Source organism: Stenella coeruleoalba (assembly GCF_951394435.1).
Source record: "Stenella coeruleoalba genome assembly, contig: scaffold_39, whole genome shotgun sequence".
Lineage (NCBI taxonomy): Eukaryota > Metazoa > Chordata > Mammalia > Artiodactyla > Delphinidae > Stenella > Stenella coeruleoalba.
Window position 1 is genome coordinate 1,711,861 of NW_027646400.1, and position 26,329 is coordinate 1,738,189.

The 26,329-nt window shown below is 42.8% G+C and overlaps 1 long non-coding RNA gene across 50 annotated transcripts in view; it reads left to right on the top strand.

Annotated features, from left to right (window-relative positions):
* LOC307181137 overlaps positions 1 to 26,329 on the top strand; it is a 3,028,377-nt gene that overhangs the window by 1,567,241 nt on the left and 1,434,807 nt on the right. For 3 of the 50 annotated variants that reach the window (XR_013825974.1, XR_013825975.1, XR_013825976.1), the window contains exons 13-14: positions 10,854 to 10,931; positions 12,430 to 12,515. The exons of 46 other annotated variants lie outside the window; for them this stretch is intronic. This is a non-coding gene — a long non-coding RNA (uncharacterized lncRNA). The remainder of the gene's footprint in view (positions 1 to 10,853; positions 10,932 to 12,429; positions 12,516 to 26,329) is intronic. One more of the 50 variants, XR_013825977.1, reaches the window with a different exon arrangement.

A 26,329-nucleotide genomic window follows, 5' to 3' on the forward strand; every position in this document is an offset into this window, starting at 1 on the left:
ATAGGCGTCCTAAACTTTGGGGTGGCTGTGTCTTTTTGATTTTAATTTCCCTAAGCTATAGGACCATAAGTGGAAGTGCTCTAGGGTCTGTTGCTTTGTTTTTTAGATGTTTCAGGAAACACCATACACTTCTCCCGAGTGTCTGTTGGCAATTTACATCCCGCCCATCAGCACAACAAGGCTCCCAGTTCTCCATGGCCTGTCCTGCCTTTCTGGATTTTACACTTTTTTCAGATGGCCCTTTTGACTGGGGGGAAGTGAGACTTCATTGTAGTGCAGATTTCCTTTGCAAGCTTGCTTGGTTGGCCAAAAAGGGCATATGCATTTTTTCCTGAAAAAAACGCATACGCCCTTTTTGGCCAAGTGCATCATTGTGGACGTTCTGCCTCTTTTCCTATGCTTTCAATGCAATTCCAGTCTACCTCCTGAAATTGGTTTCCTGCAATTCTGCCCCGCTTTCAATTCCTCTTGGCAGCCTTACTTCAGTCTATTTTTGGACCATAGCTGTCATTTATAACTCTGCAGGTTTGTGAATTACAGTGCCCCTGAGCTCCTTTCTTCAACTTGCTTTCTTGTGACCTTGCCGCAACACCGCAGGATGGCTTCAGGCCCTAATCTGGTTCCGGCACGGCATGCTAAGCCTTTGGTTAATTCCTCTTCCTGGTGGGAAATGAGAGTTAAATTTGTCAGTCCAGACACCTCCAGCTAGTCTCTCATTGGTTCTCGCTATTCCTGTTCATCTTCCGCAGAAATTGCAAACTGGGCCAAACAGGAGGTTAAAGGGACTGACTCTCCAAGTCGGGAGAGTGTTAGTAAAGCGTCTGGAATGTTGCACCCGAGTACCAGGGTACGAAAACTGAGACATATTTGAACACGTCTCCCGATCACATGGTTGATCATACTCTAGGTTCCACATGCATGTTTTAGCTGAAGGAAGAATACCTTAAACCTGGGTAGTTGAAACCCGTGGAATGGGTACCATGCAATATGACTTCAAAGGGTCTTCATTTGCTCACTGAACCTCTCCAATCCTATCACTGCTGCGTTTATGCCCCTGTACACATGCTTGATTCTCTTTCAGAGACATAGCAATCCATAGGTTTTAAGATACTCACTAGTCAGGTACATTCATAGGCGTTTAATATGCGGTGTTGAGTCCATTTCGTTGAGCAAGGAGTAGCTCTTGTCTATTCCATATTTGGCTTAAGGAACTTTATCTGTGCTCATTTCAATCTCTGGTTTTATGCAGCACCCCAACTCACCTTTCCCCTTAAGCAAGCATAAGTTGGTTTTCTACATTTGAGACCCTGTTCTGTTCTGTAATTCAGTTCCTGTGTAGCCAAGTTTACATTCCATGTATTACTGATATCTTATGATGTTTCTTTTTCTGTGTGACTTATTTCAGTTAGAATCATCATACCTGAATCCACTCATTGTGCTGCTAAGGGCCTGATGACATAGATTTCATTGCTGAGTGATATTGCTTTGTAAGTAAATACCACAACTTCTTTATCCATTTTTCACTTTCTGCGATGTTGAACTTGTACTGTAAATGAGGTTCTTGTAAACAGAGGCGTCCTAAACTTTGGGGTGGCTGTGTCTTTTTGATTTTAATTTCCCTAAGCTATAGGACCATAAGTGGAAGTGCTCTAGGCTCTGTTGCTTTGTTTTTTAGATGTTTCAGGAAGCACCATACACTTCTCCAAGTGTCTGTTGGCAATTTACATCCCGCCCATCAGCACAACAAGGCTCCCAGTTCTCCATGGCCTGTCCTGCCTTTCTGGATTTTACACTTTTTTCAGATGGCCCTTTTGACTGGGGCGAGGTGAGACTTCATTTTAGTGCAGATTTCCTTTGCAAGCTTGCTTGGTTGGCCAAAAAGGGCGTATGCGTTTTTTCCTGAATATATTCAGGAAAAAACGCATACGCCCTTTTTGGCCAAGTGCATCATTGTGGACGTTCTGCCTCTTTTCCTATGCTTTCAATGCAATTCCAGTCTACCTCCTGAAATCGGTTTCCTGCAATTCTGCCCCGCTTTCAAGTCCTCTTGGCAGCCTTACTTCAGTCTATTTTTGGACGATAGCTGTCATTTATAACTCTGCAGGTTTGTGAATTACAGTGCCCCTGAGCTCCTTTCTTCAACTCGCTTTCTTGTGACCTGGCCGCAACACCGCAGGATGGCTTCAGGCCCTAATCTGGTCTGGCACGGCACGCTGAGCCTTTGGTTATGTCCTCTTCCTGGTGGGAAATGAGAGTTATATTTGCCCGTCCAGACACCTCCAGCTAGTCTCTCATTGGTTCTCCCTATTCCTGTTCATCTTCCGCAGAAATTGCAAACTGGGCCAAACAGGAGGTTAAAGGCGCTGACTCTCCAAGTGGGGAGAGTGTTAGTAAAGCATGTGGAATGTTGCACCCGAGTGCCAGGGGAGGAAAACTGAGACATATTTGAACACGTCTCCCGTTCACACGGTTGATCATACTCTGGGTTCCACATGCATGTTTTAGCTGAAGGAAGAATACCTTAAACCTGGGTAGTTGAAACCCGTGGAATGGGTACCATGCAATATGACTTCACAGGGTCTTCATTTGCTCACCGAACCTCTCCAATCCTATCACTGCTGCGTTTATGCCCCTGCACGCACGCTTGATTCTCTTTTGGAGACATAGCAATCCATAGGTTTTAAGATACTTACTAGTCAGGTACATTCTTAGGCGTTTAATATGGGGTGTTGAGTCCATTTCGTTGAGCAAGGAGTAGCTCTTGTCTATTCCATATTTGGCTTAAGGAACTTTATCTGTGCTCATTTCAATCTCTGGTTTTATGCAGCACCCCAACTCACCTTTCCCTTAAGCAAGCATAAGTTGGTTTTCTAAATTTGAGACCCTGTTCTGTTTTGGAATTCAGTTCCTGTGTAGCCAAGTTTACATTCCGTGTATTAGTGATATCTTATGATGTTTCTTTTTCTGTGTGACTTATTTCAGTTAGAATCATCATACCTGAATCCACTCACTCTGCTTTTAAGGGCCTGATGACATAGATTTCATTGCTGAGTGATATTGCTTTGTAAGTAAATACCACAACTTCTTTATCCATTTTTCACTTTATGCGATGTTGAACTTGTACTGTAAACGAGGTTCTTGTAAACCAAGGCGTCCCAAACTTTGGGGTGGCTGTGTCTTTTTGATTTTAATTTCCCTAAGCTATAGCACCATAAGTGGAAGTGCCCTAGGGTCTGTTGCTTTGTTTTTTAGAAGTTTCAGGAAACACCATACACTTCTACCAAGTGTCTGTTGGCAATTTACATCCCGCCCATCAGCATAACAAGGCTCCCAGTTCTCCATGGCCTGTCCTGCCTTTCTGGATTTTACACTTTTTTCAGATGGCCCTTTTGACTGGGGGGAAGTGAGACTTCATTGTAGTGCAGATTTCCTTTGCAAGCTTGCTTGGTTGGCCAAAAAGGGCGTATGCATTTTTTCCTGAAAAAAACGCATACGCCCTTTTTGGCCAAGTGCATCATTGTGGACGTTCTGCCTCTTTTCCTATGCTTTCAATGCAATTCCAGTCTACCTCCTGAAATTGGTTTCCTGCAATTCTGCCCCGCTTTCAAGTCCTCTTGGCAGCCTTACTTCAGTATATTTTTGGACCATAGCTGTCATTTATAACTCTGCAGGTTTGTGAATTACAGTGCCCCTGAGCTCCTTTCTTCAACTTGCTTTCTTGTGACCTTGCCGCAACACCGCAGGATGGCTTCAGGCCCTAATCTGGTTCCGGCACGGCATGCTAAGCCTTTGGTTAATTCCTCTTCCTGGTGGGAAATGAGAGTTAAATTTGTCAGTCCAGACACCTCCAGCTAGTCTCTCATTGGTTCTCGCTATTCCTGTTCATCTTCCGCAGAAATTGCAAACTGGGCCAAACAGGAGGTTAAAGGGACTGACTCTCCAAGTCGGGAGAGTGTTAGTAAAGCGTCTGGAATGTTGCACCCGAGTACCAGGGTACGAAAACTGAGACATATTTGAACACGTCTCCCGATCACATGGTTGATCATACTCTAGGTTCCACATGCATGTTTTAGCTGAAGGAAGAATACCTTAAACCTGGGTAGTTGAAACCCGTGGAATGGGTACCATGCAATATGACTTCAAAGGGTCTTCATTTGCTCACTGAACCTCTCCAATCCTATCACTGCTGCGTTTATGCCCCTGTACACATGCTTGATTCTCTTTCAGAGACATAGCAATCCATAGGTTTTAAGATACTCACTAGTCAGGTACATTCATAGGCGTTTAATATGCGGTGTTGAGTCCATTTCGTTGAGCAAGGAGTAGCTCTTGTCTATTCCATATTTGGCTTAAGGAACTTTATCTGTGCTCATTTCAATCTCTGGTTTTATGCAGCACCCCAACTCACCTTTCCCCTTAAGCAAGCATAAGTTGGTTTTCTAAATTTGAGACCCTGTTCTGTTCTGTAATTCAGTTCCTGTGTAGCCAAGTTTACATTCCATGTATTACTGATATCTTATGATGTTTCTTTTTCTGTGTGACTTATTTCAGTTAGAATCATCATACCTGAATCCACTCATTGTGCTGCTAAGGGCCTGATGACATAGATTTCATTGCTGAGTGATATTGCTTTGTAAGTAAATACCACAACTTCTTTATCCATTTTTCACTTTCTGCGATGTTGAACTTGTACTGTAAATGAGGTTCTTGTAAACATAGGCGTCCTAAACTTTGGGGTGGCTGTGTCTTTTTGATTTTAATTTCCCTAAGCTATAGGACCATAAGTGGAAGTGCTCTAGGGTCTGTTGCTTTGTTTTTTAGATGTTTCAGGAAACACCATACACTTCTCCCGAGTGTCTGTTGGCAATTTACATCCCGCCCATCAGCACAACAAGGCTCCCAGTTCTCCATGGCCTGTCCTGCCTTTCTGGATTTTACACTTTATTCAGATGGCCCTTTTGACTGGGGCGAAGTGAGACTTCATTTTAGTGCAGATTTCCTTTGCAAGCTTGCTTGGTTGGCCAAAAAGGGCGTATGCGTTTTTTCCTGAATATATTCAGGAAAAAACGCATACGCCCTTTTTGGCCAAGTGCATCATTGTGGACGTTCTGCCTCTTTTCCTATGCTTTCAATGCAATTCCAGTCTACCTCCTGAAATCGGTTTCCTGCAATTCTGCCCCGCTTTCAAGTCCTCTTGGCAGCCTTACTTCAGTCTATTTTTGGACGATAGCTGTCATTTATAACTCTGCAGGTTTGTGAATTACAGTGCCCCTGAGCTCCTTTCTTCAACTCGCTTTCTTTTGAGCTGGCCGCAACACCGCAGGATGGCTTCAGGCCCTAATCTGGTTCTGGCACGGCACGCTGAGCCTTTGGTTATTTCCTCTTCCTGGTGGGAAATGAGAGTTATATTTGCCCGTCCAGACACCTCCAGCTAGTCTCTCATTGGTTCTCCCTATTCCTGTTCATCTTCCGCAGAAATTGCAAACTGGGCCAAACAGGAGGTTAAAGACGCTGACTCTCCAAGTGGGGAGAGTGTTATTAAAGCATGTGGAATGTTGCACCCGAGTGCCAGGGGAGGAAAACTGAGACATATTTGAACACGTCTCCCGTTCACACGGTTGATCATACTCTGGGTTCCACATGCATGTTTTAGCTGAAGGAAGAATACCTTAAACCTGGGTAGTTGAAACCCGTGGAATGGGTACCATGCAATATGACTTCACAGGGTCTTCATTTGCTCACCGAACCTCTCCAATCCTATCACTGCTGCGTTTATGCCCCTGCACGCACGCTTGATTCTCTTTTGGAGACATAGCAATCCATAGGTTTTAAGATACTTACTAGTCAGGTACATTCTTAGGCGTTTAATATGGGGTGTTGAGTCCATTTCGTTGAGCAAGGAGTAGCTCTTGTCTATTCCATATTTGGCTTAAGGAACTTTATCTGTGCTCATTTCAATCTCTGGTTTTATGCAGCACCCCAACTCACCTTTCCCCTTAAGCAAGCATAAGTTGGTTTTCTAAATTTGAGACCCTGTTCTGTTTTGGAATTCAGTTCCTGTGTAGCCAAGTTTACATTCCGTGTATTAGTGATATCTTATGATGTTTCTTTTTCTGTGTGACTTATTTCAGTTAGAATCATCATACCTGAATCCACTCACTCTGCTGTTAAGGGCCTGATGACATAGTTTTCATTGCTGAGTGATATTGCTTTGTAAGTAAATACCACAACTTCTTTATCCATTTTTCACTTTATGCGATGTTGAACTTGTACTGTAAACGAGGTTCTTGTAAACCAAGGCGTCCCAAACTTTGGGGTGGCTGTGTCTTTTTGATTTTAATTTCCCTAAGCTATAGCACCATAAGTGGAAGTGCCCTAGGGTCTGTTGCTTTGTTTTTTAGAAGTTTCAGGAAACACCATACACTTCTACCAAGTGTCTGTTGGCAATTTACATCCCGCCCATCAGCATAACAAGGCTCCCAGTTCTCCATGGCCTGTCCTGCCTTTCTGGATTTTACACTTTTTTCAGATGGCCCTTTTGACTGGGGGGAAGTGAGACTTCATTGTAGTGCAGATTTCCTTTGCAAGCTTGCTTGGTTGGCCAAAAAGGGCGTATGCATTTTTTCCTGAAAAAAACGCATACGCCCTTTTTGGCCAAGTGCATCATTGTGGACGTTCTGCCTCTTTTCCTATGCTTGAAATGCAATTCCAGTCTACCTCCTGAAATTGGTTTCCTGCAATTCTGCCCCGCTTTCAAGTCCTCTTGGCAGCCTTACTTCAGTATATTTTTGGACCATAGCTGTCATTTATAACTCTGCAGGTTTGTGAATTACAGTGCCCCTGAGCTCCTTTCTTCAACTTGCTTTCTTGTGACCTTGCCGCAACACCGCAGGATGGCTTCAGGCCCTAATCTGGTTCCGGCACGGCATGCTAAGCCTTTGGTTAATTCCTCTTCCTGGTGGGAAATGAGAGTTAAATTTGTCAGTCCAGACACCTCCAGCTAGTCTCTCATTGGTTCTCGCTATTCCTGTTCATCTTCCGCAGAAATTGCAAACTGGGCCAAACAGGAGGTTAAAGGGACTGACTCTCCAAGTCGGGAGAGTGTTAGTAAAGCGTCTGGAATGTTGCACCCGAGTACCAGGGTACGAAAACTGAGACATATTTGAACACGTCTCCCGATCACATGGTTGATCATACTCTAGGTTCCACATGCATGTTTTAGCTGAAGGAAGAATACCTTAAACCTGGGTAGTTGAAACCCGTGGAATGGGTACCATGCAATATGACTTCAAAGGGTCTTCATTTGCTCACTGAACCTCTCCAATCCTATCACTGCTGCGTTTATGCCCCTGTACACATGCTTGATTCTCTTTCAGAGACATAGCAATCCATAGGTTTTAAGATACTCACTAGTCAGGTACATTCATAGGCGTTTAATATGCGGTGTTGAGTCCATTTCGTTGAGCAAGGAGTAGCTCTTGTCTATTCCATATTTGGCTTAAGGAACTTTATCTGTGCTCATTTCAATCTCTGGTTTTATGCAGCACCCCAACTCACCTTTCCCCTTAAGCAAGCATAAGTTGGTTTTCTAAATTTGAGACCCTGTTCTGTTCTGTAATTCAGTTCCTGTGTAGCCAAGTTTACATTCCATGTATTACTGATATCTTATGATGTTTCTTTTTCTGTGTGACTTATTTCAGTTAGAATCATCATACCTGAATCCACTCATTGTGCTGCTAAGGGCCTGATGACATAGATTTCATTGCTGAGTGATATTGCTTTGTAAGTAAATACCACAACTTCTTTATCCATTTTTCACTTTCTGCGATGTTGAACTTGTACTGTAAATGAGGTTCTTGTAAACATAGGCGTCCTAAACTTTGGGGTGGCTGTGTCTTTTTGATTTTAATTTCCCTAAGCTATAGGACCATAAGTGGAAGTGCTCTAGGGTCTGTTGCTTTGTTTTTTAGATGTTTCAGGAAACACCATACACTTCTCCCGAGTGTCTGTTGGCAATTTACATCCCGCCCATCAGCACAACAAGGCTCCCAGTTCTCCATGGCCTGTCCTGCCTTTCTGGATTTTACACTTTATTCAGATGGCCCTTTTGACTGGGGCGAAGTGAGACTTCATTTTAGTGCAGATTTCCTTTGCAAGCTTGCTTGGTTGGCCAAAAAGGGCGTATGCGTTTTTTCCTGAATATATTCAGGAAAAAACGCATACGCCCTTTTTGGCCAAGTGCATCATTGTGGACGTTCTGCCTCTTTTCCTATGCTTTCAATGCAATTCCAGTCTACCTCCTGAAATCGGTTTCCTGCAATTCTGCCCCGCTTTCAAGTCCTCTTGGCAGCCTTACTTCAGTCTATTTTTGGACGATAGCTGTCATTTATAACTCTGCAGGTTTGTGAATTACAGTGCCCCTGAGCTCCTTTCTTCAACTCGCTTTCTTTTGAGCTGGCCGCAACACCGCAGGATGGCTTCAGGCCCTAATCTGGTTCTGGCACGGCACGCTGAGCCTTTGGTTATTTCCTCTTCCTGGTGGGAAATGAGAGTTATATTTGCCCGTCCAGACACCTCCAGCTAGTCTCTCATTGGTTCTCCCTATTCCTGTTCATCTTCCGCAGAAATTGCAAACTGGGCCAAACAGGAGGTTAAAGACGCTGACTCTCCAAGTGGGGAGAGTGTTATTAAAGCATGTGGAATGTTGCACCCGAGTGCCAGGGGAGGAAAACTGAGACATATTTGAACACGTCTCCCGTTCACACGGTTGATCATACTCTGGGTTCCACATGCATGTTTTAGCTGAAGGAAGAATACCTTAAACCTGGGTAGTTGAAACCCGTGGAATGGGTACCATGCAATATGACTTCACAGGGTCTTCATTTGCTCACCGAACCTCTCCAATCCTATCACTGCTGCGTTTATGCCCCTGCACGCACGCTTGATTCTCTTTTGGAGACATAGCAATCCATAGGTTTTAAGATACTTACTAGTCAGGTACATTCTTAGGCGTTTAATATGGGGTGTTGAGTCCATTTCGTTGAGCAAGGAGTAGCTCTTGTCTATTCCATATTTGGCTTAAGGAACTTTATCTGTGCTCATTTCAATCTCTGGTTTTATGCAGCACCCCAACTCACCTTTCCCCTTAAGCAAGCATAAGTTGGTTTTCTAAATTTGAGACCCTGTTCTGTTTTGGAATTCAGTTCCTGTGTAGCCAAGTTTACATTCCGTGTATTAGTGATATCTTATGATGTTTCTTTTTCTGTGTGACTTATTTCAGTTAGAATCATCATACCTGAATCCACTCACTCTGCTGTTAAGGGCCTGATGACATAGTTTTCATTGCTGAGTGATATTGCTTTGTAAGTAAATACCACAACTTCTTTATCCATTTTTCACTTTATGCGATGTTGAACTTGTACTGTAAACGAGGTTCTTGTAAACCAAGGCGTCCCAAACTTTGGGGTGGCTGTGTCTTTTTGATTTTAATTTCCCTAAGCTATAGCACCATAAGTGGAAGTGCCCTAGGGTCTGTTGCTTTGTTTTTTAGAAGTTTCAGGAAACACCATACACTTCTACCAAGTGTCTGTTGGCAATTTACATCCCGCCCATCAGCATAACAAGGCTCCCAGTTCTCCATGGCCTGTCCTGCCTTTCTGGATTTTACACTTTTTTCAGATGGCCCTTTTGACTGGGGGGAAGTGAGACTTCATTGTAGTGCAGATTTCCTTTGCAAGCTTGCTTGGTTGGCCAAAAAGGGCGTATGCATTTTTTCCTGAAAAAAACGCATACGCCCTTTTTGGCCAAGTGCATCATTGTGGACGTTCTGCCTCTTTTCCTATGCTTGAAATGCAATTCCAGTCTACCTCCTGAAATTGGTTTCCTGCAATTCTGCCCCGCTTTCAAGTCCTCTTGGCAGCCTTACTTCAGTATATTTTTGGACCATAGCTGTCATTTATAACTCTGCAGGTTTGTGAATTACAGTGCCCCTGAGCTCCTTTCTTCAACTTGCTTTCTTGTGACCTTGCCGCAACACCGCAGGATGGCTTCAGGCCCTAATCTGGTTCCGGCACGGCATGCTAAGCCTTTGGTTAATTCCTCTTCCTGGTGGGAAATGAGAGTTAAATTTGTCAGTCCAGACACCTCCAGCTAGTCTCTCATTGGTTCTCGCTATTCCTGTTCATCTTCCGCAGAAATTGCAAACTGGGCCAAACAGGAGGTTAAAGGGACTGACTCTCCAAGTCGGGAGAGTGTTAGTAAAGCGTCTGGAATGTTGCACCCGAGTACCAGGGTACGAAAACTGAGACATATTTGAACACGTCTCCCGATCACATGGTTGATCATACGCTAGGTTCCACATGCATGTTTTAGCTGAAGGAAGAATACCTTAAACCTGGGTAGTTGAAACCCGTGGAATGGGTACCATGCAATATGACTTCAAAGGGTCTTCATTTGCTCACTGAACCTCTCCAATCCTATCACTGCTGCGTTTATGCCCCTGTACACATGCTTGATTCTCTTTCAGAGACATAGCAATCCATAGGTTTTAAGATACTCACTAGTCAGGTACATTCATAGGCGTTTAATATGCGGTGTTGAGTCCATTTCGTTGAGCAAGGAGTAGCTCTTGTCTATTCCATATTTGGCTTAAGGAACTTTATCTGTGCTCATTTCAATCTCTGGTTTTATGCAGCACCCCAACTCACCTTTACCCTTAAGCAAGCATAAGTTGGTTTTCTAAATTTGAGACCCTGTTCTGTTCTGTAATTCAGTTCCTGTGTAGCCAAGTTTACATTCCATGTATTACTGATATCTTATGATGTTTCTTTTTCTGTGTGACTTATTTCAGTTAGAATCATCATACCTGAATCCACTCATTGTGCTGCTAAGGGCCTGATGACATAGACTTCATTGCTGAGTGATATTGCTTCGTAAGTAAATACCACAACTTCTTTATCCATTTTTCACTTTCTGCGATGTTGATCTTGTACTGTAAATGAGGTTCTTGTAAACATAGGCGTCCTAAACTTTGGGGTGGCTGTGTCTTTTTGATTTTAATTTCCCTAAGCTATAGGACCATAAGTGGAAGTGCTCTAGGGTCTGTTGCTTTGTTTTTTAGATGTTTCAGGAAACACCATACACTTCTCCCGAGTGTCTGTTGGCAATTTACATCCCGCCCATCAGCACAACAAGGCTCCCAGTTCTCCATGGCCTGTCCTGCCTTTCTGGATTTTACACTTTTTTCAGATGGCCCTTTTGACTGGGGCGAAGTGAGACTTCATTGTAGTGCAGATTTCCTTTGCAAGCTTGCTTGGTTGGCCAAAAAGGGCGTATGCGTTTTTTCCTGAATATATTCAGGAAAAAACGCATACGCCCTTTTTGGCCAAGTGCATCATTGTGGACGTTCTGCCTCTTTTCCTATGCTTTCAATGCAATTCCAGTCTACCTCCTGAAATCGGTTTCCTGCAATTCTGCCCCGCTTTCAAGTCCTCTTGGCAGCCTTGCTTCAGTATATTTTTGGACGATAGCTGTCATTTATAACTCTGAAGGTTTGTGAATTACAGTGTCCCTGAGCTCCTTTCTTCAACTCGCTTTCTTTTGAGCTGGCCGCAACACTGCAGGATGGCTTCAGGCCCTAATCTGGTTCCGGCACGGCACACTGAGCCTTTGTTTATTTCCTCTTCCTGGTGGGAAATGAGAGTTAAATTTGCCCGTCCAGACACCTCCAGCTAGTCTCTCATTGGGTCTCCCTATTCCTGTTCATCTTCCGCAGAAATTGCAAACTGGGCCAAACAGGAGGTTAAAGGCACTGACTCTCCAAGATGGGAGAGTGTTAGTAAAGCGTCTGGAATGTTGCACCCGATTACCAGGGTACGAAAACTGAGACATATTTGAACACGTCTCCCGATCACACGGTTGATGATACTCTGGGTTCCACATGCATGTTTTTGCTGAAGGAAGAATCCCTTAAACCTGGAGAGTTGAGACCCGTGGAATGGGTACCATGCAATATGACTTCAAAGGGTCTTCATTTGCTCACCGAACCTCTCCAATCCTATCACTGCTGCGTTTATGCCCCTGTACACACGCTTGATTCTCTTTCGGAGACATAGCAATCCATAGGTTTTCAGATACTTACTAGTCAGGTACATTCTTAGGCGTTTAATATGGGGTGTTGAGTCTATTTCGTTGAGCAAGGAGTAGCTCTTGTCCATTCCATATTTGGCTTAAGGAAATTTATCTGTGCTCATTTCAATCCCTGGTTTTATGCAGCACCCCAACTCACCTTTCCTCTTAAGCAAGCATAAGTTGGTTTTCTAAATTTGAGACCCTGTTCTGTTTTGCAATCCAGTTCCTGTGTAGCCAAGTTTCCATTCCGTGTATTAGTGATATCTTATGATGTTTCTTTTTCTGTGTGACTTATTTCAGTTAGAATTATCATACCTGAATCCACTCATTATGCTGCTACGGGCCTGATGACATAGATTTCATTGTTGAGTGATATTGCATTCTACGTAAGTACCACAACTTCTTTATCCATTTTTCACTTTCTGCGATATTGAACTTTTACCGTAAATGAGGTTCTTGTAAACAGAGCTGTCCCAAACTTTGGGGTGGCTGTGTCTTTTTGATTTTAATTTCCCTAAGCTATAGGACCATAAGTGGAAGTGCCCTAGGCTCTGTTGCTTTGTTTTTTAGATGTTTCAGGAAACACCATACAGTTCTCCCCGAGTGGCTGTTGGCAATTTACATCCCGCCCATCAGCATAACAAGGCTCCCAGTTCTCCATGGCCTGTCCTGCCTTTCTGGATTTTACACTTTTCTCAGATGGCCCTTTTAACCAGTGGGAAGTGAGACTTCATTGTAGTGCAGATTTCCTTTGCAAGCTTGCTTGGTTGTACAAAAAGTGCATATGCGTTTTTTCCTGAATATATTCAGGAAAAAACACATACGCCCTTTTTGGCCAAGTGCATCATTGTCGACGTTCTGCCTCATTTCCTATGCTTTAAATGCAATTCCAGTCTACCTCCTGAAATCGGTTTCCTGCAATTCTGCCTTTCTTTCAATGCCTCTTCATAGCCTTTCCTCAATATCCTTTTTGAAAATTGTTGGCCTTTATAACTCTGCACGTTTTTGAATTGCAGTGGCCCTGAGCTCCATTTTTCAGCTCTTATTTTTGTGATCTTGCCTCATAACCGCAGGATTCCTTCAGGCCCTATTGTTCTTGTGGGACACCTTGCTGTGCCTTTGGTTAATTCTTCTTACTGATGTGAAATTAGAGTGACATGTGCCCATTGAAACCACTACATTAGTTTCTCACTGGTTCCCCCTAACCCATTCATCCTCCGCACTATCTGCAGACTGTGCGGTACTGGGACTTAAAGGCATTGACTCTCCATGTGAGGTTGTTGTTAGTAAAGCGGCTGGAATGTCGATCCGGAGCCCCAGGAGAGGAACAATGAGGTGTGTTTTAGAAACCTTTCCTGATCATATGGTATACCAGTCGCTGGGTTTCCCAAGCATGGTTTAGCTGTCGGAAGATTCCCTTCAACCTGGAGTGTTGGGACCCTTGGAATGAGTAGCATGAAGTATTGCATTAAACTTTTGGCAGTTGCTCACCAAAGCTCACCAATCCTCTCAGCCTCAAGTGTCCAGCCTTATGTCTTATCCAGCTGTGGGTTTATATGTGGTCAATCCAGGTTGCATCACAGCCCCTGAGCGAATTTTGTAAGAATTTTTCTCTCTTTCATTGTTTCTGCGTTTTGTTTTTAAAATTTATTTCTATAATGGGGTTTAGCTCATCTTCACTGCTGTGTTTGTGCCGCTCTGCACACACTTGATTCCCTTATGGAGATATATCAATACATGGGTTTTAAGATTCTTATTACTCAGATATATTTCTCTGCGGTGTATAGGGTGTGTTGAGGCCAGTTCATTGAGCAAGGTGTAGATCTTGTCTAATACCTATTTGGTTTATTGAACGGTATCTGTGCTAATTTCAAACTCTGGTTTTATGCATCACCCCACCTCTCCTTTCCCCTTAAGCTGACATAAGTGTGTTTTCTAAATGTGAGACACTGTTCTGTTCTGTAATTCATTTCTTGTGCAGCCATATTTACCCTCCCTCTATAAGTGATATCTTATGATATGTTTCTTTTTCTGTTTGACTTATTTCAAGTAGTATTATCGGACCTAAATCCACTCTTTATCCTTCTACTAGCCTTATTACATTGATTTCATGGTGAAGAGATATTCCATTGTACATAAGTACCACATCTTCTTTATCCATTGTTCTCTTTCCTGGGATATTTAAGGTGTACTGAAGTTGAGGTTCTTGTAAACAGAGTAGCCCTAAACTGTGGTGTGCTTGTGTCTTGTTGATTTTTAGACTTCCCTAGATATACTCCCATGATTGGAAGTGTCCTATGCTCTGTAGCTCTGTTTTTTAGATGATTTAGGAACCACCATACACTCCTCCAGAGTGGCTCTCGGCAGTTCACACACTGCCCATCAGCGTATAAAGGCTCCCTGTTCTCCATGGCCTGTCCTGCATTTCTGGTTTTTACAATTTTTTAGGATGGCCCTTTTGACCGGTGGGAAGTGAGACTTCTTTGTTGTGCACATTTGCATTGCTTGCTTGGTTCCTTGCCCATAAGGTGCATATGAGTTTTTTTCCTGGATATAATCAGGAAAAAACGCATACGCCCTTTTGGGCCAACTGCATCATTGTCGAAATTCTGCCGCTTTTCATGTGCTTTAAAGACGAGTCCAATCTATCTCTTGAAATCTGTTTCTTGCAATTCTGTCTTGCATTCAGATCCTCTTCTTTGCCTTACCTCAACATAATTTTGGACGTTAGTTTTCATTTATAACTCTGCAGGTTTGTGAATTGCAGTGACCCTGAGCTCCATTTTTTAAGTTGCTCTTTTGTGAGCTGGCCTCAAACCCGCAGGATTGCTTCAGGCCCTATTTTGGCTCCAGCGAGGTGGGCTGAGCCTTTTTTTAATTCTTATTCTTAATGGGAAATTAGAGTGATATGTGCCCGTCCAAACCCCTACAACTATTCTCTCATTGGTTCCCCCTCTTCCCGTTCATCCTCCTCACAATTTGCAAAATGTGTGAAACAGAAGTTGAAATGTGCTGATTCTCCAAGTGGGGAGATTCTAAGTAACGTGGCTGGAATGGTGAACAGGAGCACCAGGAGAGGATAAATGAGGTGCATTTTAGACACATCTCCCGATCACATGGTGTACAGTCCTCTGGGTTTTCCATGCATGTTTTAGCTGTAGGAAGATCCCTTGAACCTGCAGATTTGGGACCCATTGAATGGGCACCAGGTAGTATTACTTTAAAGGGTGTGAATTTCCTCACCCAAGCTCACATTTCTCTTAGCGCGAACAGTTTCCAGCCTTATGTCTCATCCTGCTGTGGGTCTAGACGTGTTCAATCCATGTTGCATCACCGTCCCTGAGGAAAAGTTGTAAGAGGTTTTCTCTGTCTCTCTGTCGTTTATTTTTTTCAATTTATTACTATATTGGTTACAGCTGATTTTCAAAGCTCTGTTTCTTGCTGCTGTACATCCACTTGATTCACGTACAGAGAGACATCAGTAAATTCTTTTTCAGATTCTTACCAGTCGTATATATTCTTTTCCGGTGACTTGAGTGTGCTGAGTGTAGTTCTTTTAGCTACCGTGTAGGCCTTGTTGATTATCAGTTTGGTATTTGGAATGGTATCTTTGCTAATTTCAACCTCCTGGATGATGCCTCACCCCTCCCCACCTTTCCCGTTTAGCAGCCTTATGCGTGTTTTCTACATATTTGACTGTTTTTGTTTTGTAATTTATTTCATGTGTAGCTATTTTGGATTCCACCTTTAAGTGATATCTTATGATATGTGTCTTTTTCTTTTTGAATTCTGTCACTTAGAATGATCATACGTAACTCCTCCAGAGTTGTTACAACTGGCCATATTTCATTGATTTCCAGGCTGAGTAATATTCCACTCTACATAAGTACCTCATCTCTATCCATTTTTTCCCTCCAGAGACATTTAAGTTATATCCTAGTCGAGGATCTTTTAAACAGAGAGGGGGTAAACATTGGGGTGCCTGTGTCCTCTCGATTTTTGTTTTTCCCAAGATATACGCCCATGAGTGCAAGTGCCCTATGCTCTGTAGCTCATTTTTTAGATGCTTTAGTAAACACAATATACTTCTCCAGAATGGCCGTTGGCAATATATATTTCCACTATAAGTCTCACAGGGCTCCCTCTTCTCATTGCCCTGTCCTGCATTTCTGTTGTTTACGCTTTATGAGGATGGCTCTTGTGACTGATGCGAAGTGATATCTTTTGTAGTATTGATTTCCAGTGCCCACCTGTTTGGTTGGCTAAAAAAGTGTATGCCCTTTTCTTGAATATATACAGAAAAAAACGCATACACCCTTTTTGGCCAACTGCAATGTTGGCAATGTTCAGCTCCTTTTCTTGTGCTTAATGGCGAGTCCTTTCTACCTCCTCAAATCCCTTTCCTGCCATTCTCCCTTGCTTACAAGTCCTTTTCTCTGACTTTCCTCAAGACATTTTTCAGTGATGGATATTTTCAACTCTGCAGTTTCGTGAATTTTACTGCCCCTGAGTTCCATTGTTCAACTTGTGTTTATGGGAACTGGCCACAAAGCAGCAGGATTTCCTCAAGCCCTATACTGTTTCCATGGGCAACCCTAGCCTTTGGTCAATTCGTCTTCCTGATTGGAAATTAGAGTGACATGTGCCTGTCTGAACACCTAGGACTTGTCTCTCATTGTTCCTCATCCTTCCGCTTCATCCTCTGGACAAATTCCAAACTGTACGCAACAGGATGTTGACAGTGCTGACATCTCCAAGTGGGGAGACTGTTAGTAAAGACGCTGGAGGGGTGAACCCGAGCACCAGGAGATGAGGAGATGAGATGCCTTTTCCAAACTCTTCCCGATCAGACGGTATACTATCCTCTGGGTGTGACAGACATGTTTTAGCAGTAGGAAGAGTCCCATTCATGTAAGGAGAACACCAGGGCTTTTTCAAAATCAGTGTCTCCCCGAAACCCAAACTGGGGAAGTTTTTAAGCTACGGCTACACATATGTTCATTAAGGGCCTTGGGAAGTAGGCAGAGTCCAAACTTTAGATGATTGAAGTCTTCAGGGTCAGAAGCACTCACCACCAGCTTCCCTTAGGCTACACTTTAACTGTCATTGATAGATGATGTCAATAAAAATATCTATTCTTTTTCAGATTATTTCCCCTTATAGGTTATTGCAAAATGTTGAGTGTAGTTCCCTGTGCTATACAGTAGTTCCTTGTTGATGATCTATTTTATACATAGCAGTGTGTATGTGTTAATCCCAAACTGTTAATTTATCCCTCCTCCCACCTTTCCCCTTTGGTAATAATAAATTATAAGATTTTATACTTCTCAGAAATGGGGGAGCTGAAAGAGAGGTATCATTTTCAATGGAAAAGCATTTAAAACAAGATTGAAGGTTTAACCAAGATTATTAGATGTACATCCTTGGAAAGAAATCACTTCGTTTCTCTAATATTGACCTGACAAATAAGACAAACCCTTTCACTGAACTTGCTTATAATAAAGTGATGGAAATATCAAATGGAAGTGTTAGAAACATCTTATTTTACCCGAGCCTTATACACTGTTCTATGTTAACTACAGTTTGGCTCACACATCTGTTCATTGAGGTTACAATAGTCTCAATTTCTGTTACTGATCCTCCAGAGTGGACCCCAACAAGTGTTCCCCTGCCCAGTGTCATTGGGGCCAACAGATCGAGACTGAGTTTGGTTCACAAGCAAAGGAAACTTTATATTTTGATCAGAGAATGGAGAGGTGAGAGCATGCACTACCCCGTGGGCTGTGGGCTGGGCTGCTGTGTAGAGATCCTGTCAGAGTCATTGGGAGGGAGGGGACAGAGCTTTCAAGGGCTGGGTTGGCTGCAGCTCAGGCTCTATATCGTGGAGTCTGCACTGGGCCCCAGGAGCTGAGGTGTCGACCCAGCCATTCTGCACTAGGAAATCTGGTCTGAAGTGGCGGGTGTGGAGCCTCTGCATGCGAGACCCTAGGAGTACGTGAAATTAGACAAAGCACAAAGGATAAAAAAGTTAGACTTGACTTTATTGCACAGATTCTATTTTTATCTCCCAGGGATTTTTAATGGGCTTTGCTGGGGACAAACCCCTCCTCTGCCTTTTGTCCCGTTCCTCATTCTTGGAGTTCTGAGGGTGCAGACCCTTCTTCTGTAACTGCTGAGTGCTGAGTTGGGAGCCCTCATACCCAGGGGCGAGGGTCAGAACTTCTCCCCAGCAGCCTCCAGGTGACGTTGATTTTCCCCAGGCCCCCTGCCTCCTTGCTCGTCCACCTGAACACCAGCATTGGAAGTGTTATAGATTCTAATGACCTTTAAGGGTCCAGGAAAGAGATGTGCAGAGACGTTGTGGGGGCCGGTTTCACCCCGCCCCACATTTGTTCGGCCACCTTAGGCTGACCGTTTCTGCCAGCCTAGATGTTCTGACCAGTAGTCTGTGCTTTCTTCAATTAGGCCCCTGAATTAACGTACAAACAGCACCAGGTGTCAGAGCCCTGCCCACTCAACTCCCAGACAGTCCAGGGTCAGTGGTGATCAAGGACCATGATGGCCACTGAGTCAACAGCCTTTTGAAGTAAACAGGAGTCCAGCCGGTCTTATTGGCCACCATCATCACGGTGTCTGTAGGCTTTTCTATAGTGACAGTGTGATATACGGTTCCCCCGCCAAGATTATTAGCTCCCCTCTGGGTGCAGTAAGTCCTGCAAGCAGTAGTCTACTGTTTTGGGACACACTCTTGTTGTTTTATGAGAAAAACTCCAGGTCAAGTGATGTTCACACGAGTCGTCATGGTGCCCTGTTGCCCCCGGTTATCTCTCTGGATGTTGGAGTTGGAAGGCCTCCTCACTCGAGGTCGGTGTGCCAACGGAACGAACCCTGCAACTTCAGGGCATGGTTGGTGGTTAGGATCACCACGTGGGGTCCTTTTCCCTTAGGAGGGAGGTGGCCTTTTGGGCTGCTGATTTCCAGGTTTTTAGATACCGCCAGTATCTTGGCCAGATGTGGCAGTGGGTCAAGCCCCTTGGTGACCATAGTTTATCCTACCTGGATGACATTCTTGCATTGCTCCATTTCAAGTGGTCCCAGTTTTTGCACTAATTCTCCAATGGCGATTCACCTTTCACCGGGAATGTAAAGGTCAAAGGGTTTAGCTAAATTAGGGAGTTCCAGGGCAAGGGTCTGAATTGACTGCTCTTTCCATTCTTGAAAGGCCACTTCTGGATTCTATTCAAAAGGATCATCATCTTTTCCTTTCAGTGTTTCATATAGAGGCCCAGCTAGTAGACTGTAGTTAGGGATCCAGAAGCAGCAAACCCTGGCCTCCCCAGGAACCCCTAAGCTGTCTTCTAGTTTTAGAAAGGGGTAAGGCTGAAAATGGTTTCTTCCCTTTCCTGGGATGGGCTTCTCTGACCTTCTGTGAGAATGAAGCCCAGGCAGGTCACCGCAGTCTGTGATATTTGAGCTTCTTTTTGGACGACTTCTATCCTTTATTGGCTTGGTAGTTCAGAGGCCTCCTTAGTAGGGCTGGCGATCAGAATGTCATCTGCGTATTGAAGGAGGGTTTCCTTTTCCAGAGGTAGAACTTTTAGGTCTTTACCTAAGCTTTCCCCAAAGACGGTGTGGGAATTTTTGCACCCTTGGGGCAAGACGGCCCGGAAGTATTGTTTTAGTTGTATGTTGAGTCCTGCCACTCACAAGCCAAAATTTCTTGTGACTCTGGGACTAATGGAATACAAAAGAAGGCATCATTGAAGACTAATACAGAATACCATGTCCTGGTGGTTGGTAGAATGACCAGCAGGGTGTAGGAATTAGGAGCAGCTGGAGGTATATCCTCGGTGGCTTCACTGACTGTCCTGACATTCTTTACCAGGTCCCCAGCAGCCCATGGGGCTCTCGTGGTCAGACCAATCCCCGGATACAGAGCTACCCTTGCAGGTACCGTGGCAGGGCTGGGCACACAGGAACCATGCACATAGCCCTCATTGCAGAGCACCCCCAGCTCACCTGTCACTCAGAGCTGACACAGAGCACCTCAGAGCAGGACTTGAACTAACAAACAGCAGCTGCGACAGGTCTGTGACCCTGGTCATCACTCTGTACGGCCTCCCTCCACCTGGTCTTCCAGAGACTTCCACTGCACCCGGGGCACCAGGCCTCTGTCTCCAACCACCACCCACCCCTCCTCTCCCTGACTCCTGGGTTCCTCTCATTAGGAGAGTGTTTTCTTGAAGTTGTCTCCCACTCATGGGCCAGATAAAATGATTAGAAAACAAGCCAAAGCTGCAGCCCCTTGTCTATCTTGACTCTCAGGAGCCCACACCTGTTCCTTGGACCTGGCCGGTTCAGCAAGTTCCATTTTCTGCAACTGTGAGCCCCTGAGGGGTGATGATTGGCTGACCTGGGCAGCCTTACCGTGCCGGCCAGCCCTCCCCAGGTGTGCCTGGGTTGAGATCAATATAAATACCACTCCAGGCAGCAAGAGCCCCTGCAGCCGTGCCTGACGCCATTTTCTCTGCCCTGTCAGCAGTCTCGGGGCTGGGCTGGTGGGAGGGAGTGAGAGGCCACAGCTTTGTGGGTGGCCCAGTGTGAGTGGGGCTCTGTTGGACTTTCTGCAGCAGTTGCCAGGCTGCCACCTGCTAAGGAAGAGGATGTGTCACCCATACCTGCTGCTGGAATTTCTCCCTGGGCAGAGGTGAGGAAGGAAAAAAGCAGTGGGGGCAGGGACAGGACGGGTATCTCAGGCAGGGAAATGGAAATCTTCCAGAAGAGCACCCAGGGCCAGTACCATCCTGGCTGGCCTGCAGGCACCAAGTCGGCTGGCATGCTGTCACTCGTGTGGCTCCATGGCCCTTCCTCTAGGCTTTCAAGTCCTTGTACATATTCAGGTGTTTTACCTGGGAAGGTTGGGAACAGTTCAGCAGCAGCTGGCCTGGGGCTCATCTCACGTTTACTCACAGATGCCTCGGCACGGTCCCCCAGGCTTGTAATGAGGACACTCCTTGCGGGGGGGCTGCTGGCTGCATGCGAGATGATTCCCCACCTCTGACCAACTTCAGAATTGTCTACCACTGAAGCAAGTGCCCTGATAGGGTTTTCATCTGTATAACTGGTGGGTTCTGTTTTGTTTTTTCTTTTTTGTTTCAAGGTAGGTTTTATTCCTCTTTTTTGTACTTATGGATGTAAGCATGGAAATAATTCATTCATATAAATACATGTATGTGAAGGGAATAACTTTTTTCCGTTTTTTAAAAAATTTTATTTTTCATTTTATTTTATTTATTTTTATACAGCAGGTTCTTATTGGTTATCTATTTTATACATATAAATGTATACATGTCAATCCCAATCTCCCAACTCCTCCCACCGCCACCCCCCCCATGGTTTTCCCCTCTTTGTGTCCATACATTTGTTCTCTACATCTGTGTCTCTATTTCTGCCCTTCAAACTGGTTCATCTGTACCATTTTTCTAGGTTCCACATATATGCGTTAATATACAATATTTGTTTTTCTCTCTCTGACTTACTCCACTCTGTATGACAGTCTCTAGATCCATCGACGTCTCTACAAATGACACAATTTCATTCCTTTTTATGGCTAATAGTCCATTTTATATATGTACCACATCTTTATCCATTCGTCTGTCTGTGGGCATTTAGGTTGCTTCCATTACCTGGCTATTGTAAATAGTGCTGCAATGAACATTGTGGTGAATGTGTCTTTTTGATTTATGGTTTTCTCTGGGTATATGCCCAGTAGTGGGTTGCTGGATCATATGGTAATTCTATTTTTAGTTTTTTAAGGAACCTCCATACTGTTCTCCATAGTGACTATCAATTTACATTCCCACCAATCGTGGAAGAGGGTTCCTTTTCTCCACACCCTCTCCAGCATTTGTTGTTTGTAGATTTTCTGATGATGCCCATTCTAACAGGTGTGAGGTGATACCTCATTGTAGTTTTGATTTGCATTTCTCTAATAATTAGTGATGTAGAGCAGCTTTTCATGTGCTCCTTGGCCATCTCTACATCTTTTTGGAAGAAATGTCTATTTAGATCTTCTGCCCATTTTTGTATTGGGTTGTTTGTTTTTTTAATATTGAGCTGCATCAGCTGTTTATATATATTGGAGATTAATCCTTTGTCCATTGATTCAGTTGCAAATATATTCTCCCATTCTGAGGGTTGTCTTTTTGTGTTTGTAGTTTCCATTGCTTTGCAAAAGCTTTTACGTTTCATTAGGTCCCATTTGTTTAGTTTTCTTTTTTATGTCATTACTCTAGGAGGTGGATCAAAAAAGATCTTGCTGTGATTTATGTTAGAGTATTCTTCCTATGTTTTCCTCTAAGAGTTTTATACTGTCCGGTCTTACATTAAGGTCTCTAATCCATTTTGAATTTATTTTTGTGTATGGTGTTAGGGGGTGTTCTAATTTCATTCTTTTACATGTAGCTGTCCATTTTTCCCAGCACCACTGATTGAAGACACTGTCTTTTCTCCATTGTATAGTCTTGCCTACTTTGTCATAGATTAGTTGACCATAGGTGTGTAGGTTTATCTCTGGGCTTCTTTCTTTTTTATTTTCCTTTTACACCTTTATTGGAGTATAATTGCTTTACAATGGAGTGTTAGTTTCTGCTGTATAACAAAGTGAGTCAATTATACATATACATATATCACCATATCCCCTCCCTCTTACATCTCCCTCCCACCCTCCACATCCCACCCCTTTAGGTGGTCGCAAAGCACCGAGCTGATCTCCCTGTGCTATGTGGCTGCTTCCCAGTAGCTATCGATGTTACATTTGGTAATGTATATATGTCCATGGCACTCTCTCACTTCGTCCCAGCTTACCCTTCCCCCTCCCCGTGTCCTCAAGTCCTTTCTCTATGTCTGTGTCCTTAATCCTGTCCTGCCCCTAGGTTCTTCATAAACTTTTTTCTTTAGATTCCATATATCTCTGTTAGTACACGGTATTTATTTTTCTCTTTCTGACTTACTTCACTGTGTAGGACAGACTCTAAGTCCATCCCCCTCACTACAAATAACTCAGTTTTGTTTCTTTTTATGGCTGAGTAATATTCCATTTATATATGTGCCAGATATTCTTTATCCATTTATCTGTCGATGGACACTTAGGTTGCTTCCATGTCCTGGCTATTGTAAGTAGAACTGCAATGAACATTGTTGTATATAACTCTTTTTGAATTATGGTTTTCTCAGGGCAAATGCCCAGTAGTTGGATTGCTGGGTCGTATGGTACTTCTATTTTTAGTTTTTTCAGGAACCTCTATACTGTTATCCCTAGTGGGTATAGCAATTTACATTCCCAGCAACAGTGCAAGAACGTTCCCTTTTCTCCAGTAAATGCCTCTCCAGCATTTATTGTTTGTAGATTTTTTGATGATTGCCATTCTGACTGCTGGGAGTTGATACCTCACTGTAGTTTTGATTTGCATTTCTCTAATGATTAGTGATGTTCAGCATCCTTTCACGTGTTTATTGGCAATCTGTATATCTCCTTTGGAGAAATGTCTATTTAGGTCTTCTGCCCATTTTTGGATTGTGTTGTTTGTTTTTGTGATATTGAGCTACACGAGCTGCTTGTAAATTTTGGAGATTAATCTTTTGTCATTTGCTTCATTTGAAAACATTTTCTCCCATTCTGAGGGTTGTATTTTCGTCTTGTTTATGTTTTCCTTTGCTGTGCAAAAGCTTTGAAGTTTCATTAGGTCCCATTTGTTTATTTTTGTTTTTATTTCCACTTCTCTAGGAGGTGGGTCAAAAAGGATCTTGCTGTGATTTATGTCATAGAGTGTTCTGCCTATGTTTTCCTCTAATAATTTTATAGTGTCTGGTCTAACATTTAGATCTCTAATTCATTTTGAGTTTATTTTTGTGTATGGTGTTATGGAGTGTTCTAATTTCATTCTTTCACGTGTAGTTGTCCAGTTTTCCCAGCACCACTTACTGAAGAGACTGTCTTTTCTTCATTGTATATCTTTGCCTCCTTTGTCATAGATGAGTTAGCCATAGGTACGTAGGTTTATCTCTGGGCTTTCTATCTTGTTCAATTGATCTATATTTCTGTTTTTGTGCCAGTACCATATAGTCTTGATTAATGTAGCTTTGTAGTATAGTCTGAAGTTAGGAAGTCTGATTCCTCCAGCTCTTTTAATTTCCCTCAAGACTGCTTTGGCTATTCGGGGTCTTTTGTGTCTCCATACAAATTTTAAGATTTTTTTGTTCTAGTTCTGTAGAAAATGCCAGTGGTATTTGATAGGGATTGCATTGAATCTGTAGCTTGCTTTGGGTACTATAGTCATTTTCACAATATTGATTCTTCTAATCCAAGAACATGGTTTATACCTCCATATGTTTATATCATCTTTGATTTCTTTCAGCAGTGTCTTATAGTTTTCTGAGTACAGGTCTTTTACCTCCTTATGTAGGGTCATTCCTCCGTATTTTATTCTTTTTGTTGCAATGGTGAATGAGATTGTTTCCTTAATTTCTCTTTCTGATCTTTCATTGTTAGTGTATAGGAATGCAAGAGATTTCTGTGCATTAATTTTGTATCCTGCAACTTTACCAAATTCATTGATTAGCTCTGGTAGTTTTCTGGTGGCATCTTTAGGATTCACTATGTGTAGTATCGTGTCATTTGCAAACAGTGACAATTTTACTTCTTCTTTTCCAATTTGTATTCCTTTTATTTCTTTTTCTTCTCTGATTACTGTGTCTAGGACTTCCAAAAACTATGTTGAGTAATAGTGGTGAGAGTGGACATCCTTGTCTTGTTCCTGATCTTAGAGGAAATGCTTTTAGTTTTTCACTATTGAGAATGATGTTTGCTGTGGGTTTGTCATATACTGCCTTTATTATGTTGAGGTAGATTCCCTCTATGCCCACTTTTTGGAGACTTTTAATCATAAATTGGTGTTGAATTTTGTCAAAAGCTTTTCCTGCATCTATTGGGATGATCATATTTTTATTCTACAATTTGTTAATATGGTGTATCACATTGATTGATTTGTGTATATTGAAGAATTCTTGCATCCCTGGGATAAACCCCACCTGATCATGGTGCATGATCCTTTTAATGTGTTGTTTAATTCTGTTTCCTAGTATTTTGTTGAGGATTTTTACATCTATATTAATCAGTGATATTGGTCTTTAATTTTCTTTTTCTGTAGTATCTTTGTCTGGTTTTGGTATCAGGGTGATTGTGGCCTCATATAATGAGTTTGGGAGTGTTCCTTCCCCTGAAAAGTTCTGAAGAGTTTGAGAAGATTGGGTGTTAGCTCTTGTCTAAATGTTTGATAGAATTCACTTCTGATGCCATCTCGTTCTGGACTTTTGTTTGTTGGAAGATTTTTAATCACACTTTCAATTTCATTACTTGTGATTGGTCTGTTCATATTTTCTATTTCTTCCCGGTTCAGTCTTGGAAGGTTATACCTTTCTAAGAATTTGTCCATTTCTTCCAGGTTGTCCATTTTATTGGCATAGAGTTGCTTGTAGAGGTCTCTTAGGATGCTTTGTATTTCTGTGGTGTCTGTTACAACTTCTCCTGTTTCATTTCTAATTTTATTGATTTGAGTCCTCTCCCTCTTTTACTTGAGTCTGGCTAAAGGTTTATCATTTTTGTTTATCTTCTCAAAGAACCAGCTTTTAGTTTTATTGATCTTTGCTATTGTTTTTATTTCATTTATTTCTGCTCTGATCTTTATGATTTCTTTCCTTCTATTAACTTTGGGTTTTGTTCTTCATTCTCTAGTTCCTTTAGGTGTAGGGTTAGATTGTTTATTTGAGATTTTTCTGGTTTCTTGAGGTAGGCTTTTATTGCTATAAACTTCCCTCTTAGAACTGTTTTTGCTGCATCCCATAGGTTTTGGATCATCGTGTTTTTGTTGTCATTTGTCTCTAGGTATTTTTTGATTTCCTCTTTGATTTCCTCAGTGATCTCTTGGTTATTTAGAAATGTATTGTTTAGCCTCCATGTGTTTGTTTTTTACGTTACTTTCCCTGTAATTGATTTCTAATCTCATAGCATTGTGGTCGGAACAGCTGCTTGATATGATTTCAGTTTTCTTAAATTTACTGAGGCTTTATTTGTGACCCAAGATGTGATCTATCCCGGAGAATGTTCCGTGTGCCATTGAGAAGAACTTGTAGTCTGCTGTTT